The sequence below is a fragment of the Sminthopsis crassicaudata genome, chromosome 4 (genome assembly GCF_048593235.1).
Source record: "Sminthopsis crassicaudata isolate SCR6 chromosome 4, ASM4859323v1, whole genome shotgun sequence".
Classification (NCBI taxonomy): domain Eukaryota; kingdom Metazoa; phylum Chordata; class Mammalia; order Dasyuromorphia; family Dasyuridae; genus Sminthopsis; species Sminthopsis crassicaudata.
This window is the reverse complement of record NC_133620.1, coordinates 444,066,893-444,085,371: the sequence shown is the minus strand read 5'-3', so window position 1 is coordinate 444,085,371 and position 18,479 is coordinate 444,066,893. Positions and strand designations below refer to the sequence as shown.

General features: G+C 36.5%; 1 pseudogene; it reads right to left on the bottom strand.

Moving 5' to 3' along the window:
- Positions 1 to 13,336: 13,336 nt before the first annotated feature.
- On the bottom strand, positions 13,337 to 13,835 carry LOC141541432 (cyclic AMP-dependent transcription factor ATF-1 pseudogene; annotated as a pseudogene).
- Positions 13,836 to 18,479: the final 4,644 nt, after the last annotated feature.

The window sequence follows — 18,479 nt, the reverse complement described above, 5'->3', positions numbered from 1 at the left end:
CTCGAGATAACATTAATTTTTATCTTTTCACATTCTTCCTTCCTCCTTCCTTCTGTCCTTTCTCTTTTCCTTCTTCTCTCTCTCTATTCCATCTTCCCTTGTTTCTTCTCTCCTTCTCTTCCTCCCCTCCTCCCTTCTTTCACCATTCCTATCTTTCTCTCTCTCTTACTCCCTCCCTCCTTCCTTCCTTCTTTTCTTTTTCTTTCTCCCAATAAAACTAAGATTCTTGCCTGGTGAGTAGGTAATGGTGGACCCAGATGTCCTACACATTGATTACTTAATGTTAAATTTGTTAATTTAAAATGTTAAATCTGAAGTTTTTCACAGCTTTATCACTGACTTTTCTCCTGGCATAGGCCCAAAGTCTTTCACCCTCAAGATTCCAACAATCTCTCTAGTTGTAACTTTGATTGCCATCCCTAGTACTCCCAGTCATAGATGTCTCAGATTAGGTCTTTGGTCCTTCCCTTGTGTCAATTAGAATGTGTCAAGGGCCATTGTTTTAAAAATATTACTGAATTGCATACCTCTTTTATTAGCATCTTTTTAAGCTAATAAATTGCATAACAAAATAAATCACCAATGATCTTTTCCTAATCTTCTCTCATCCAAGTTTTGACACTTTGCCACTTCTCAAAAACTACACTTTTCAGGCTACACTCTTCTAGTTCTGCCATATCCTTGATTATTATAGCTTCTTGGCTTGCTCTTTCTTCTCCTTCTCCTTCACCTTCTCCTTCTCCTTCTCCTCTTTCTCCATCTCTTAACATTGATGCTCTTCAATGTTCTGTCCTTAGTCTCTTTTCTCCTTTCCTTGGCAATCTCTGAAAAACAACTGACAATTATAATGATTTCATTCATTAAATATTCATGTAAGACATGAAAGATTGGCATTTCTGACAAGTAAAGTGCCAGGTATGAAGAATCTGAAAATAAGAAAATTAAACAGTCCCTGGTGTCAAGAAGCTTGAGAGAGAGAAGGGAGAAGAAAGGGGTGTGAATGGTATTCTGGCCTCTCTTCCTTCCTGATTAGGATTTGCCATGGCTGGAATAGTATTACCACCTAAATCTCTCTACTCTCAGTCCACCATTTTAGCAGCAAGATATGTGTGCAACCATCAAAAGTCAAGATGTAAGTTCCCAGGTGAGATTAAATAGAATGGTAGAGGAAAAAGTCAGGGATATTTTTCCATCTTACCAAAATATTTTCTTTGAAATACATGATAAGGTACTGAGCAAGCTTCCTAAAGCTCAGTCTAGGGACAAAAGCAACTAGTAGTAATAGATATCAGGTCAACCAGAATGACCTCCCTTTTTTCTACCAGCACCTCACAAGTTGGCAGTAGCAGACTTTCCAAAGAATTTCAGGCATCTTCTACCCTAATCTGTCATATTAACTAACAGGTAGGTGGAGTGAGAGGATGTGTGGTATGCTCTTGACAAATTTCCTCCTGAAAACCCTCCTCAATTATATTATCTCTGTGAAGTATGTAAACTGATAGGGGAACTGATAGGGGACTGTGATGTAATCTTACTTTGACCTTGCCACAGGATGGGGTGGATAAATGTGAGCCAAAATGTCAAGTATTACTACACCCAAACTTGGCTATTCAATCCTTCTCCTATCTGATATATCCCATGATATGCACAGGCAAAAATCTTGACAGGGAGAAAACGAACTTATGAAATAATCATGTCAGCATCAAATAAAAAGACACTCTAGCTTGTAGGTAGTATGAACATAGGGAAGTCCTCAAAGACAAAAGGATCCCAAGTAGCAAGAATACCTCCAACAGGCAGCTTTGAGGGTAGGATACTTCTCATTTGAACAGAAGGAGCCATTTTTTTTTCCAGTTCTGCCTTGATTTGGGAAATATATAGGATCTCAATCTAAGATTACTATATCAAACTAGAATCACTTAAAAGAAACTGGGGATATTTTGCCCACATAAGAAATTTTGTTGGAGAGGGATTAATAGTTTTAAAAAAATTTGAAAGGTTGCCCTCTGGAAGAAATATTAGTCTATTTCTGCTTGTCCCCAAAGGAGCAAACCAGAGTCAATACGTGGAAGTTATATAGGCAAATACATTTCAGATGAACATAAGGAATTATTTCTTAACAATTAAAGCTATTTGGTAACAGAATAGGTAAAATGCAGGAGTTGAAGAAAATAATCTTTAAGATTCTCCCTCCTGGAAAGGGACCCACATGTGCAAAAATGTTTGTGGCAGCCCTTTTTGTAATGGCAAGAAACTGGAAACTGAATGGATGCCCAGCAATTAGAGAATGGCTAAATAAATTATGGTATATGAAGGTTATAGAATATTATTGTTCTGTAAGAAATGACCAGCAGGATGAATACAGAGAGGCCTGGAGAGATGAACTGATGCTGAGTGAAATGAGCAGGGCCAGGAGATCATTATATATGGCAACAACAAGATCATATGATGATCAATTCTAATGGGTGTGGCTCTCTTTAACAATGAGATAATCCAAACCAGTTCCAATTGTTCAGTGATGAAAAAAGCCCCATCTACACCCAGAGAGAGGCCTTTGGGAACTGAGTGCGGATCACAACATAGCATTTTCCCTCTTTTCGTTGTTGCTTGCTTGTATTTTATTATGTTTCTTCTTCTTCTTCTTTTTTTTTATTGATTTGATTTTTCTTGTGCAGCACAATAACTGTATAAATATGTATACATATATTGGATTTAACATAGTTCTACCATGTTTAACATAAACTAGACAACTTGCCATATAGGGGAGGGTGTGGGGGAAAGGAGGGAAAATTGGAACACAAGATTTTGCAAGGGTTAATGTTAAAGAATTATCCATACATATGTTTTGAAAAATAAAAAGGTTTAATAAAAGTTTTTAAGATTCTCCCTCCTATTCAAATAATAAACTAAATAAACTATACAAATAATTTGGAAAACAAACTATACAAATAATTTTCCACATCTTACAGGTGAAGGAGAGGAATAGAGATGGTGGGGTTATGCTTGCTGGTAAGGTCTTCAGAGAGCCTGGGTGACTTCTCGAGGACATTATAGTAGAGCTTGATGTTCAGCCTGAGATTGACAATGATGGTCTCTAAATTTCCTTCTGCCTCTGACATGCTATAATTTTAGAAAAGAGCCTTGGTGTGAAAGATCTCTGCTTAAGGAACTAGTCACCCCCAGGTCTCAAAGAATGTCATTCCTGACTTCTGTTGTTTTCTTCACTGGAATCTGCTAGCCCCACTGTAGAAGGGGCTCTGGATTTGGTGTAACTTAGGTGTCAGAGGGCTGGTGGTGATAGTAAATGGATTCAAATCTTGGCTTTACCCCTTATTATCATTGTGATCTTGGGGAAGTGACTTAATCTTTGTGGACCTCCTCAATGAAATAAGGATGTGTTTACTGACAGACTCCTTGTGACCAAGGAGGAAAGGAATTTTTAATTAGTGGAAAAACCAATCTGGGTGGAAGCATTACAGTATTAGGCACACAGGGTGATCAGTAAACAATAAATGATGGACTGCCTGATCAACAGGTTCTAACTAGTTCCATACCAGAGTTAATGAGGGTTGGATATGAGGAGGAGGCAACAGTGTCAGATTAATGAACTCTGAGCAAGATTGTCTATTCTGGGCCTGGATATTAATGAATGAGTTAGCCAAGGCTTTTGGCTTTTCTAGTACCTCCTATCTCTGATTTTCTTTCCTTAAATCTTCTCTGTCACATGTGTCTGGGGCAAGGAATAATAAACCTTGGAAGTCCTTGAAAACTATGGGAGAATCAAGTACAAAGATAAGTAAGCTATAGAGGAAAAAAAACAAACAAACCATAAAACACTGCCTTTTTAATTATAGGAATTAAGTTCAAATCTTGTCTCTGACACATTTCCTAATTGTGTTATTCAATATTTTCAATCATGTCCATTTCTTCATGCCCCATTTGGGGTTTTCTTGGCAGAAACACTGGGGTGGTTTGCCATTTCCTTTTATGTCTCATTTGACACATGAAGAAACTGAGGCAAACAGGGTTAAGTGACATCCAGGATCACACAGCTAGTAGATGTCTGAGTCTATCCTGAACTAGATAGCACCTATAACTAACTCAAAGGTAAGGAAGTTCCCTTTACTGAGAGGTTATTTCTGAAACTTGTAATCTTCATCGTGTAGTACAAAGCTTCTTAAACTGTGGGTCAAATGGAAGTAACTGAGTGTGGGCACATGAAAAATTAGGCAACAATAAAAGATAGCTAATATTCCTCCAAGATTTAATCCTTTATGTAAAAATAAACAAACACATCCATCTCATTAGCATATAATTTGCTTTTGTCTTTAATAAATGGTAAAATTATATGTACACCAAAGAATTGTTTTAAAATAAATTTCTTTATGATTTATTTTCAGTAAATGTTTGATTTGATATCTATTTGATACCTATTTTAAACATTTATATACATGGGGTTGTGTGCGAATTTCTTTGGGGAAAAAGAGTCAGAAGTGGAAAAAGTTTAAAAAATCCTGATCTAGAGCACTGATAGGGTTGAGGGACTTGTCCAGGTTATTCAGTCAGTGAGTGTCAGAGGCAGGACTTGAATCCATGTCTTTTTTTCCCTAGAGGCTGGCTCTCTATTCATTATATGGCATTAGGTGCTAGTGATATAAAGTTAAAAAATAAAATGGTCCTTGTTCTCAAGGAACTTACATTATCCTGAGGATAGCCAGGAAGGACAAGGATCAGTGGGCTCAATAACCTGTGACTTCCCCACTGCTGTCATATATAGGACTGATGGGGGGACCTTGTAGAACAGACCATTGCCGGTCTGTCCAAGGGACTGGTTGTTGGTTGTTTCATATGCAGCTCAACACCAGGTGGTGCCACATTTCATCTGGCACCTTTACAGCATAGGTACTCCTCTATGCCCCACCCTCAAGAGGATTTAAAGCCAGAGAATAACACAACACACCTCATTCAAAATCATGTTAGTCACTCTCTTGGACCCCGAGGCCGAATACTGTTTCCATAGTAGGCACTTCCTGTTGGATGATGGAGGCAATAGCCAAAGGTAATTTGTCTCTAGAGGAATAAGCATACTCAGAACCTCCAGAGATAGAAAGAAGGGAGTTTGGAATGGCCAATTCTGTACTTGGCATTGGGCCCCAATAACCCAGGAAAAGGAGGGACTTGACAGGCTTTCTAAAAAGCAAGAGATAAGAGTTTGGCGTTCTTTCTAGGGATCAGTGAGAAACTAGTGAATGTTGTCTTGGAGATCCCAGTAGGCATTGGAATGGAGAATCCAGTGTCCCCTTTAGAAACCTGAAGGGAGCCCAGTGTTCTCTGTAGAAAATGCCAGGGGTGCCCTATGGAATCTGGAAAAACCTATGGGGTAACAGAGGAAAAAAACTGTTTATACTTTGAGGCAATTACAATTAAGTGACTTGCCCAGGCTCACATAACTAGTAAGTGTTAAGCATCTGAGGACAGATTTAAATCAAGATCCTCCTGACTCCAGGGCTGGTGCTCTATCCACTGTGCCAGCCCTAATAACTGCATTTCAATATAAAGAGTTTCCTCTGTAATCCTATGTATTTTATTTTATACATTTAAAAACATTATATGAGAAGGTATCCATCAGCTTTGCCAGAAGGCAAAAGGGGTATGGACACAGAAGGTAAAGAGGTCCTGCTCTGAATGTTCCAGACTATGGAGATTATCCAACCTAGCTTTTTTTTCAGGCTGCTCCAAACCAAATCCTAAAACTCATTTGCCTCTCAACACTGTGGATTCTTTGTCCACACACTTCCTGGAGCCTATTTCTATATTCCAAATCTATAATGGGAGGGATATGAAAAGCAAAGGTGATGAAGGCCAGGAGTGGAAAGAGTTCAAGTCTTAGTGAACCATAGGCAATCGAGAGAGGAGGCAGGTTCACAGGATTCACTGCATGGCAGAGAATACCATCTAGGTCTGAAAGAGGGTTTGTCTTTGAATTCCTCGACTGGTCCCATTGTATTATATCTACGTCTATAGAAAGTTCCAGGTTCCTCAGCCATCAAAAACAATATGATTGGGATATTTCCCTGAGGCGGGGGGGATTTGGACACCTGCCCATAAAGAGCTCACATTATTTGCTGCCAAACAGGTCTATTATTCATGCCTTTTGTGGAGCATCAGGGCCATGTTCCTTGGCAACTTGCCTGAATGTAGGGCTCCAACTGAATACTTTGTCGTGCTAATTCTAACTCTTGCTCTAAACCCACGATAAGATATTGCATGGGTGGGGAGTCGAAAGAATGCTATCAAGACCTATAATTAGAGAGTAGTGCTTGTATTTCGTCAGAGTATCTTTTGCAAGGATCTTTTCCATCAACCAGAGTCCCTCCAACACCATTCATTGAATCCTGACTGTGAATGAAGCCCTCCACTAGTTGTTGCACTATGGCACCTGGTCAGTATCAGAATCACAAAATGGTAGAGCTTTAAGAGATTTTAGGGCTCATCTTACTATAGTATTTTAAGAATCTATGAATTAACAATTTCTCGATGACTGAGGAGACTTAAAAGAGCATAGCTCTTTAAGATTTGTGGTAGACAAAACACTTAAAATTTTAAACCAGTTTGGTAATAGGTCTCTTTGATTTAGATAGGCTGATCCATTGGAATATATATATATATATATATATATATATATATACTTCATTACGAGGCCCCCATTCAAAACCATTTCAATTTAATAAAAATTGTCAAGCTGAAACTACACACACACACACACACACACACACTCGCTCCAACTTTTACTCTTTCTTTTACTTAGAATATAAGAAGAGGTTTTGGAGAAATGTGTAGACCAGAAATCCTCAATATTGAAATGAGCTATAAAATTTGATTTGGAGCAGACTGAAGAAAAGTTAGGTTGGGGTATGTCCATAGCCTGAAGTAAGATAGGGATTCTTCACCCCTTCAATGACATGGATCCCTTTGTCAATCTGGTAAAGCAGATGGATATCTTCTCATAATAATACAGGCTTTGCCATCATGGCTTTCAAGAATGCAGATTCACCTTCATGCCAAAATTAAACATCAGAGAAAGAAATGCTAGAAATATACCATTTCATAGTTGGAAGGAACCTCAGCTAGCATCCATTCTAACTTCTGACTAAAAGGAATGTCCATATAACACTCAAAGTCTGTCAACTAGATGGCATAGTGAATAGAATACCAGGCCTGAAGTCAGGAAGAATCATCTACCTGAGTTCAAATCTGACCAGACAAATTCTAGCTGTATATCTCTGGGCAAGTCAATTAACCCTGTTTGCCTCAGTTTCCTCATATGTAAAATTTTTCTTTTATATGAAAGATCATCAAACTATGGATCATAGCTATCATGTCCTCCTGTATTCTTCTCTTCTTCAGGCTAATGATTCTCTCAATTGCTTTAACTGAAACTCCTGTGACATGGTCTCAAGATCTTTTCCAAGTCCTCCTTTAGAGGCCTTTCAGAATGTTGATGTTTTTCTAAACTGTGGAGCCTAGAACTTAATACACTGACCAGGTCAGACTATAAGGAATATCACTTTCTTATTCCTAGATCCTATGTCAATGCAGCCCAAGATCACATTAATAAGTTGAACTATTCCTATCTAGCTACCTGGGTCATCTGCAAATTTGATGACCATGTTCTCTAAACCTTCATCCTAGCCATTAGTAGAAATGTCATCTTGATATAAACATGCTTGCTTCTATTTCTATTTTTTTTTTTTAAGAATTTAAGTTGAAGAGTGGCTTCCATCTACATTCATAGCTTTTTTTTTTCCCCTTCAGACAATTCCCATTTTAACTTCTTAGTAGATTTTGACCCTTTCCTGCTTCTAGAATTTTATTTTTAAGAACTTCCCATTTTTCCAGGACTGACTTCTTATGCAGAATTTTAGTCTATGGGAGTCTGTTTATTTTTCCTCTGAACTCTGAAATCTGCTTTTCTAAAATTTAGGTTATATTTCAGACTGTGTTCAATCTTGCTCTCTTTCTCAGACCTTTGGGAGATAAACACAATTAGAGATAAAAAATGTGGTAAAGGAAATTGAGAAGGAGTGATCAGACAACTAGGAGAAGACCCACGATAAAAAGCAGACTATCTAGTACAAGAAGGTGATTGACAATATCAAAGACTCCAGAGGCATCAAGTAGGCTGAGGACTGAGAAAAAGCCACTAAATTTGGCAACAAAAAGACTCTTTGTAACTTTGGAGAGAGAGATTTCTCTGGAATAATGAGTTCAGAAGCCAGATTACAGAGACTTTAGAAGAAAGAGGAGAGGAAGTGGAGGCAAAGGTGTAAATACACTTTCAGGGAGTTTAGCCACAAAGAGAGGAAAGAGAAAAGATGATAGCTAGCATGGAAAGTCAGATCAAATGAGGGGGCTTTGGTTTTGTTTTATCATAGGATGAAGAAGGTATGGGTGTGTTTGTTGACAGCAGAGAACCAGCCAATAGATGAAAAGAACAAATTGAAGATTTCTGAGAGAGTGGAAATGACAGAATGGCAATCTACCAGGTAGGACAGAATAGAATCACTTGTGCATCTAGAAGGATATGCCTAGGCAAGGAGATGGGCCACTGTGGGTGACATGGGGTAAAGAGGCAAGGACATCTTCAAATAATAATTAGGGAAAGTCAGAAAGTGATTAACTGCTCTGCTTTGCAGAGAAAGTGAATTCCAAAAGATGTCTAGATTATCAAGGTCTTTTACCACCTTCATATAAAATCTATATCCTGCCACTTTGCTAGGTTTGTAATCTGTTTCCCTATACTTGCTGTATAAGTGATGGTCTATAAAACTACAGATATAATACTTATAAATTTCTAAGTAATAATAAACTCTAATAACCAAATAATTTGTTTAACTGAAATTTGCATGGATAATTTGGTTAGAATTAGTCCAAATACTATCCTGCCCCCGTTTAACTCCCATTTTCCTCATATAAAGAAATTTTTATTATTTATTATGGCATCATATCAATATAAGTATTACATTTATTTTTATTACATAATATTCTCCTATTCCTTCTGAGTATACTCATTACAATGAATATATTATTCATAGGTTTTATCCCATCCAAACCCTCCTATATCTCTTCCATTTTGTTTGTGTCCCCAGAACTTCACATTATATCTGGCACATAGTAAACATCTAATAAATGTTTATGGAATGATACAATCTAGTCTAAGAATAGGAGATAAAATTTTTGCCTGAAAAAGGTTTAGCATCTAATGGGGCACAGGGGAAATGTATCTATCACATAGAGTTGTCTGAAAATCAAATGAGCCTAGACAAATAATTTTGTACATCTTTAGGAGAAGAGGGCTAAAATGGTGGCAGAAGAAGTAGCTGAGAGATAAATGACTTTCTTCAGTGAATTTTTTAAAACAACTAATTCATTTATCATATTATGTATTATGACTTTCTTTTTATGAATATTGTTAACTCTTTGCAGTCCAAGTACACATCATATCCAAATTTTGTCTCTGTACTCAGTAGAAGCTTAAGAAAACTTTGGTGAATGAACGAATCAATCAATTAATCAGTGAATCCATAGGGATACAGACTTAGATGGATGAAAGATGAAATTTCCTGACTGCTAGAGGTATTCAAAAAAGAAATGGGTTGCTTTTGAAGACTGGAACTCAGGTTTTTCTGATTACCATACCATTGCTCTTTCAGTTATATGATTGTATCAACACCTATTTATGCCTCTTTCCCCCATTTCTCAACAATATGCCTCCTAATAATTTATTCTGTATAATTGAACTAAAGGAATAATTCTTAATTCTTTTGTGTCATGGACTCTCAATAGTTTGATGAAGCCTATGAATCCCTTTTTAGATGAATATATAAAATTATCAGTTGAATATTTTAAAAAATATATATAATTACAAATGAAGTCAATTATTTTTGAATAAAATAACCAAAATATTAAAAACCAAAAGTATGTTCATTATAAAAAATATAAAAAATAATTTTAAAAGCATATGCATTATAAAATCCAAATTACCTACTCCAAGAAATTTTATGTATGTATTAATAATACTACCTTCCTTTCCCAATGCAAACACAGTCAAAGAATCTCTTGTTTTCTATAGCATTTTTATTTGGTAATTTGGGGAGTAATTTTGTTAAAAAAATTGGGGGGAGGGAGGAATTTGATTTTAGACTCTAATTCCCTAGTACTGAAGTCAAAATGAAATTTTATATATCTAGAATTCCTAATAGGGCAAAGAGTTTAATTGAATAAAATTTCTCTATAGCCTCTTATATTCTCACAATTTCATTCCCTTTAGCCTCCTCCCAACCCTATGGCAGTACTTTTTTGGATCACTCACAGTGTTCTGAAAAGCAATTAAATAGAGCTTTAGTTGATTGGTTTCTTTAATTCTAAATGAGCTTCTTACAGAGTTTTGCCTCATTCATCTTAGAACCACAATCCTAGATCCTGATCTTTGAAACTATTATGCTAGATCCTCAGCCCCTATATTGACTATTTGGCCATTCCCCAGCCTTTAGTTATACCTAGAAAGTTAGAGCTACAATGAAGTCAGAGAAATCACAAAAATTCAAGATTACTTACTTCCATAAGATTCTGACTTGGCCCTGTTCTTTTCTCTCTCTACAGCTAGAAAACTTTATGTACTTTCTCACATCCATCTTCTTTACGCCTCAAGGCAATTAAGGTCCAAGTAATATCAACTTTGGCAAGATCCCAGAAATCAATTTTTCTCCCCTTTTCCAATTATAATTTTTTCTATAATAATTCAGAACTAGGATCCCTTTCCTAACCCCAAAATTAATTGAAATGAGTAGGAAGAAGATTATAAACTAAGAGATAATGTATTTGTGAACTGCTATATTTAATTATGTATTCTTAACTTAAAACCACCTCAAGCTTTTTTATTTTAATGCAGGAGATCTGTATCACAAATAATACTAAACATTGCTCATGTTGATTTTGGAAAGTGTCATCTATCTTTCCATGGTGTCAGCAGATTTATTTATGCTTTACTTGGTTGATATCAAAATTAACTTGTTTTTCCTGAACACTGATGAAATGGGAAGACAGGAAATGAAATTTGCCATATTGGACAAAGGAGGAAAGTGGCAGGCTAAGATTAAATATCTGCCTCGGGTAAATCTGGCCACACAAATAACTTGGACTTCATTGCATGGCTGTGTCTAAAAAATATATATAAATCAAATCCTACTTTTCCACTTTTTCCACAATTGATGACTTATAGATTCAAGTTACTATAATTCTCTTACAAATATAATACACTCCAGTTCAACTAGACTACTCAGAATTCTGCCATCACAACCTTGGCCTTCTTGCTGCTAAGCTCTGGTTCAAACTAGTCTAGGCTTTCCATCCATCTATTTCCATTCATTTATAACATGCTAAGCTTTAGTAAATACTGTATTTCATAGTCCTTGGCTTTCACCTTCATACACACATTGGGTTCTTCTGGTCTTTAGACTCTATCATTAATGTTTGCTGAATCCCTGAAATATGACTTCTAAGGATGATGAAACATGGAGACAGAAATGGTGACAAAGAGATGCTTGAGGAAAATGATCACACGAAGGGCAAACAAGTAATACCATCAAGTAAACAACATGAGAAAGCCAATAGGTTCTAGATTTCAGACAAGAGGAGCAATTCCCTTGGAGGTTGGTACCTCAGAATTGGATAAAGGTCCGTATCTACTATTCCACATCAGTCACTGACACAGTTTTCTCCATTCTTCCTATTAGGCCTTGAAATTAGGCCTATGATAGATACTGAGGAGTGGCACTTTCTGGAGGGCAGAGTGAAAATCAATAATAATAATGGTAATTTCCATACATAGAGTACCACTTTCGATACTTTATCTTCCTCAAAAATCCTTGCTAAGAGGGAACATTTTTCAGACTCAACACAGCTAAAGCAAAGTAGATAGTACCCAAGAGAGCAAGATGGAATTTTGATAGCGCAAAGTCTACATGTTATCCTTCTTAGTCTTTGCTGTGTTCCTCCAGTAGACATGTGAAAGTTGGAACCTTTTCCCAGAGTTCCATTCAACTTTGACTCTGAGATCAGGGGCAACATTTTACCTAACTTTGTATTTCCCCTAATAATAGGGTAATGCTCTAGACACAAGAAGGGCTTAATAAAGTCTGATGAATAGGGTTATTGGCTATTGGACCTGGAAATCTCAAGTGGGTGGGGGGATTATGATTTACCTGAAATTTATTCCTCTTCCATTTTTTTTCCCTTACAAAGGCACTATTTATTACTTCCCAAAACATTTTCCCAAAACCTTTCCAAAACAACATGAATAGTTGTTTTAATATTGCATTATTTTTAAACTGATATGTATGCTCTACATTAGACTTTGATTAGAAAAAACCCTCTTGAAAAAATATTTTGGTATGTATCTTGAGCTGATTTTTTTAAATCCTCTAAAATAATTTTAGGGGGTTGTAAACATTTCTTTATATTATAGCATAGTAAAATAAGTAATGTATATCAGCTGGATATGGAATCAGCTCATGATTTATCATGATCCATTTAGAGAAACTTATCACACCCAAAAAAAGCAAAATCACTACTATTTTTCAAAACTCTCAAATGTTCATACTATTGTTTAATTTCCTAAAATGTTTCCATAAAATGATTGGAATACTTCTTTGAAAATTTCATTTTCAGTTCACATGCCTTGGACATTTCGAAAAACAAAACCTGAAAAACGATTGTTATTTTTTTTCCCCCTAAACCTCTTGTAAAACAAACATTTCTTAAAAGATAATTTTAAACACTTGACAATTGAGCAAAATACACATAATTTATACATTTTACAAAGCATTAGTTTTTTTTTTTTAAATTTGCATTTTAGAATAGTGGCTGACAAAAATATTTATATAAACAACAGAAAAGGTCACATTTCAGAACCTAGTAAATAATAAAAATCTATAACAAATAGAATGTTGGTTAAACTCCCCCCCCCCCCCATAAAACTTCCATCAATGAATTGTCTCAATTGCAAACTCTGTTGACGACTACTACCTGGGAAATTGTCAAAATTCATATTCTGGTACAACTGTTAATGTTAGTTCCGATTGAGGTTCCAGTTGTGCAAGGAGCTTGCTTAAAGTCCTTGTATTTTCATTAGGTACTATCACCAGCATCTTGTAAATAAAATCTTTAGTCTTTATTCTGCAACTCCAGTTTTAAAAGTTTCATTTTGGCCTTTTAGTTTTAAAAATTCCATTAAAAATCAATTAATTTTTTGTAAGTCCAGAAAATGTATCTTTTCTTAGACATTTTTATGGGAATAGAGATCTTTTAAAGTTTTTTAATTCTCCTATTAAAGTTTTATTTTGATTTTCCAAAACTGCAACTGGTCTTTCCAGACACTTAACATATTCTTTTTTTCTTTCTACAGCATTCTTGAGCAACTTCTCTATTTTTCATTGATCTTACTTTTCTCTTTAACTATGATCATCTGTTTTAGTTGTCTGAGATATTAGAGTGACTGGAGATGTCATCACTACTGTCTGTGAAAGATTAATATTTATTTCCTGGTGTGGCACAAATCTGATAAGTGTGCATATCTCCTGATGCAATCTGTACAGCCACTTGGCTGCTAGGGACAAATATCTGCTGTACATCAGATGTCTGTGCATATTGAAGAATTGTTATTCCTTGTTGATTATTGCCTGCATTTGCCATTGTTAATCCCTGCAGCCCCTATACTGAATCTATGCTTGGATTAGCCAGCTGTAATGTTCCATTTGGGGCAATAGCAATGTATTGGTCAGTGCTGGTCTAGTAGATAGGAGTTGGGACAGACATAGATGTAACTGTTGAAACTCCACTGTTTTCTCCATCTCCTTTCCTATTTCTGGTGTCTTCTGAAGAAAAATGGTTCAATATTTTTTTTTACAAGATTGATACCATGCCAGAATCACCCAAATTTTCTGGAAAGAGCCTATGCTATCAGATGAATCCTAAGAATCCTCACTATCTGACCAGGATGATACCTCTACTGTCTGTACTTGCAGGAGTGGGAGGTAGATTACTGAAGTTGATTGAGCAGTCTGGATAACCCCTTGATTCTGTACCCGTTCTCCAAAAAGATGTACAACTGTCATTGATACAACTCCTCTTAGTGACATCTGTTGAGCAGTGAGAGAGATATGAGCATCCTGTACTGTTGTGCCTAGTTGTGATGCTGTCACTAAACTGACATTTTTTTAAAAAAGCTTTTTATTTTCAAAACATATGCATGGATAATTTGACAACATTGACTCTTTCAGAGCCTTGTGTTTCAGATTTTCTCTTCCTTCTCCCACCCTGTTCCCCAGATGACAAGCAATCCAATATATGTTATACATGTTAAAATATGTTAAATCCAATATGTGTAAACATTTATACAATTCTTTTGATGCACAAGGGAAATCAGATAAAAAAAAGAAAGCAAATCAATAAGAAAACAAAATGCAAGGAACAACAACAAAAAGAGTGAGAATACTCTGTTGTGATCCACACTCAGTTCCTACAGTCTTCTCTCTGGGAGTAGATGGCTGTCTTCATCACAAGATCATTGCAAATAGCATCAGTCATCTCATTGTTGGAAAGAGTCACTCTGAACTGACACTTTTGTGGGAATCTTCCATAATCCACCTTGGACAGCTTCAGCTCCAGCTCAACTAGCTGTGCCTTCACCTTGGCTGGCAAGGCCACCACTGCTGTCGGAGATGGTCTCCAGGCCTTGCTCCGCCATCCCTACTCCATGGGGCTGGCTGTGAGAGGACAGAGAAGGAGTGGGTCAGGGAGTGAGGGGACAGAGAGAGATACACCAGATCCCACACCCCAGGCTACAAGCTCGCGAGCCAGCCTCCAACTGCAAAAAGTCTCTTGTGCTTTGAATCTTGGCACTGACAACTATCAATCAATAAACTTTTTTTTTTCTTTTTTCCATTTTATTTGTTCTTTATTTGGTAGAAGTATTGTTAGGCAGAGCCATTGATACAAGGTGGTTAGCAGTAAAGAGGAAGACAGTTCATAAAGTCATAAAAAGAAAGAACTGAAGATCAGAGTACTGTGGAGATAATTTATTTAATATTCCATTTTGTTTTAGAAATTGAGGAAACTAAAACAAAACAATTTCAAATCCTATGATCTGCCCTGAATAATGCATTTAATTGAGTTTACATGAAGGGACAGTTTTTTTCCTGGTCTATTATTCTGATTCAAGTTGAAATAAAATTTCAGATACATATGATTTTAATTAGCAAGAGGTGAACTTAGATATTTCATGATTGTCATATGATCCATCTACAGTGGACTTGTTACATTTTTCAGAGGAAGACTTACTCAAGAAAAGGGAACTGGGTAATTTTTCTCATTTTAATGATTTATAATTTGCTACACAAGACTTTACAAATTTCTTAAAAATTGAAGTAAATAAAATAGAGTATTCTTAACAAGTATGTACATATTTGGTAGAATTGCACAACATGCTCTGATGTGGTTTCATTTGTGGAAGGAAGGAAGAAAAATATACTTCTAGTCTCTGAAGTAATTTTAATTCTATAACTCAAAACTAAAGGGACACATTTTTGGCACTGCTTGACATTCTTCTAAGTTTTTTCCCCTCTTCGTTTAAACTTCTTTTGTCTCTTCTCTATTACCATATGGACTCTGAGTTTTTCCCTTTCTGTAATGCAATGCATAAATTCAGCAATGTGCAGGAAGATGTCTTATTATTAGTCTGGCTCAACTGGTTCTCTTTTTGTTAATTGAATGTATGGTTTCTATTTTGTTTTTTGTTTGTTTTGATCCTGCTCTATTTTCATATTTTCTATAAGTTTTCCATTGAAATGCACTTTTTAAAGTATGAATTTTACCTATTGAACTATTTGATTAATCAATAAACATTTATTAAGCCCCTACAATGTGCCAGATGCTATTCTGAGTGCTGAGAATCCAAAAGGAGGGGAAGATACTCAAATTAAGGAAGAATTGGGAAAGGCTTCCTGTAAGTTGGGACTTAAAGGAAGCCAGGGAAATCAGACTTGAGGAGGAAAAGCATTGTCTCAGCTACTAGGTAGAATCAGACTTCCTGTCTACTTACACCTGATGAAGTGTCACAAGAATTTTAATGGAGTTATTAACAAGTTAGACTCCCTAGAATGGGAAATAAAATAATAGTTGTATGATGTAGTCTGTCAGGCTAAGGATTAAGCTCTGATGGCTTAATTAATGATCACTAAGTAATAGTAGTAATGTGTCAAATGCTCTGTCATCCTTGCTTGCCTAATCCCTCATGGCATTTTCAGGGCTAAAGTCAAGTTTCCAGAGTTCCAGAGGGTTCCAGTTATCAATAGCCAATAAATATTTATAATGTGCTAAACACAGTACTAATCACTAGAGATACATACATATATATTAATTGTTCCTGCCCTCAAGGAGCTTACAATCTGATGGTGTAATAATGGTCATTAGAAAATGAAAAAAAAGGACACACTGGGTGGGATAGAGAAAGGAGGGGGCATCCGTAGACTTTTCACTCCAGTCTTGTCCAACGAGTTCAAAAAAAAAGAATGATGCATTGGTGCCTCTTAAATCTTTGGGTACCTACACAAAACTATTAGTGTATCTAAATCCTTATCTTCTGTCAAGACTCAGCTCAAGTCCAGCCTTTTCAATGAAGTCATTTCACTCTCTACAATCATTAGTTCTCCCTCAGACTACATTACATTAATCCTTTTGTATACATGTATTTTTCCAACAGCATGAAAACTCCTTCATGGCAAAGAATTATTTATTTTTATTCTGGTGTGTTTAACACCTGTATCTAGATGCAGCCATGTTATGGGGAAGATTGTTCTGGGTTTGAAGTGAAGAAGGCCAGGGTGGCCTTTACCACATTTACCAGGTACGTGACCCTGGGCAAATGACTCAAGTTGCTTCAGGAAATTTCCCAGGAGTAGTACAGTAGAAAGAGTCAAGTAGTCAGAGAACATCAGTTCAAATTCCATCACTGGTGGTTATTATCCTTGCCCTCAGCTTCCTCAATTGCAAAATGAGAGAGTTGAATTAGAGTTTCTACGGGCCAGATTCCCTGCTGGATATACATTTATGATTTTTTGATCATCTGAACATAGGAGGATTTGCCATTGGATGGAAGGATTTCTCCTCACTAAAGAAGAAATCATTGTTGTTGAGTCATTTTATTCCTATCTTACTTTCTGTGACTCATTTGGGGTTTTCTTGGCAAAGATACAGGAGTAGTTTGCCATTTCCTTCTCCAACCCATTTTACAGATGTGAAAACTGAAGCAAACACAGTTAAGTGATTTCCCCAGGGTCACAAAGCTAATAAGTTTCCGAGGCTGTATTTCAATTCAGGAAGATGAGCCTTCTTGACTTCAGGCCTGGCACTTTATCCACTGTGTCACTTAGTTGCTTCTGATATTTCCTGTCTCCCTTTCATCTAGATACCTCATACATAGGAGCTGCTTCATAAATGCTTACTGAATTGAACTGATACTGAGTAAAGGTATCAGGTTGATATTTTTTCCTTAATGAATATCAATGCAAAAAATTTTAAGGAAATAGCAAGGAGAATACAACAATACATCACAAAGATCATACACTTTGACCTGATGGGATTTATATACCAGGAATGCAAGACTAATTCAGTATTAGGAAAATTACCATAATAATTGTCTATATGAGGTTGATAGTAATAAGGAAATTCTTGTCATTTTTAACATTCCTAAACCAAATCTTTGCCAGTGTACTGGGTTATTTCCATGCCTTTTGAAATATGAAAATTTTCTGAACTGAGCTCCAGTATTTTCCTGGTGTATTTGGATGGGAGATGAGAATGTGACCAACTCTTCCTGAACAAAGTCAGTTAGTCATTTTACCTATGCCAGGATCTTTGCCCTCACTGTGATACTCTGCCCCACCCTGGGGTGGTAACATCATCTTGAGGAGCCAGATGCTCTGAGGGCTGAATTCTTGTCTATTCTCATGAGGGCAGTGTGCAAAGGCTGAGCCAGCTTGGGTCAGAAGCCTGCCTAATTGACTTGACACCTTGAATAAGACAGGAATGAAAGCTCAGTGGGAGCTAAGAGGAGAGCTGTCAGAGGCAGAGGACCTATCAAGCTGAATCCAAGATTCTTCTTCTCCATTAATAATTCTCAGCAATCTCTCCTCTACTTCCGAGCTGTGTAACCAAGTACTTTCTCTTAAGATATAGATGGCAGATCTTGGGACCTCAAACTTCACAGTCCAAGGCGTTGGGACTTACAAGACACCTTGCTGGACAGTTTTTGACTCCTAATGGGATTTCTTCAATTATTTGTTTGGAATGGTGGAAGGAATATTGGATTTAAAATCAAAGGATCTTGATTTTAATCTCAGCTATGTCACTTCCTAGACTAA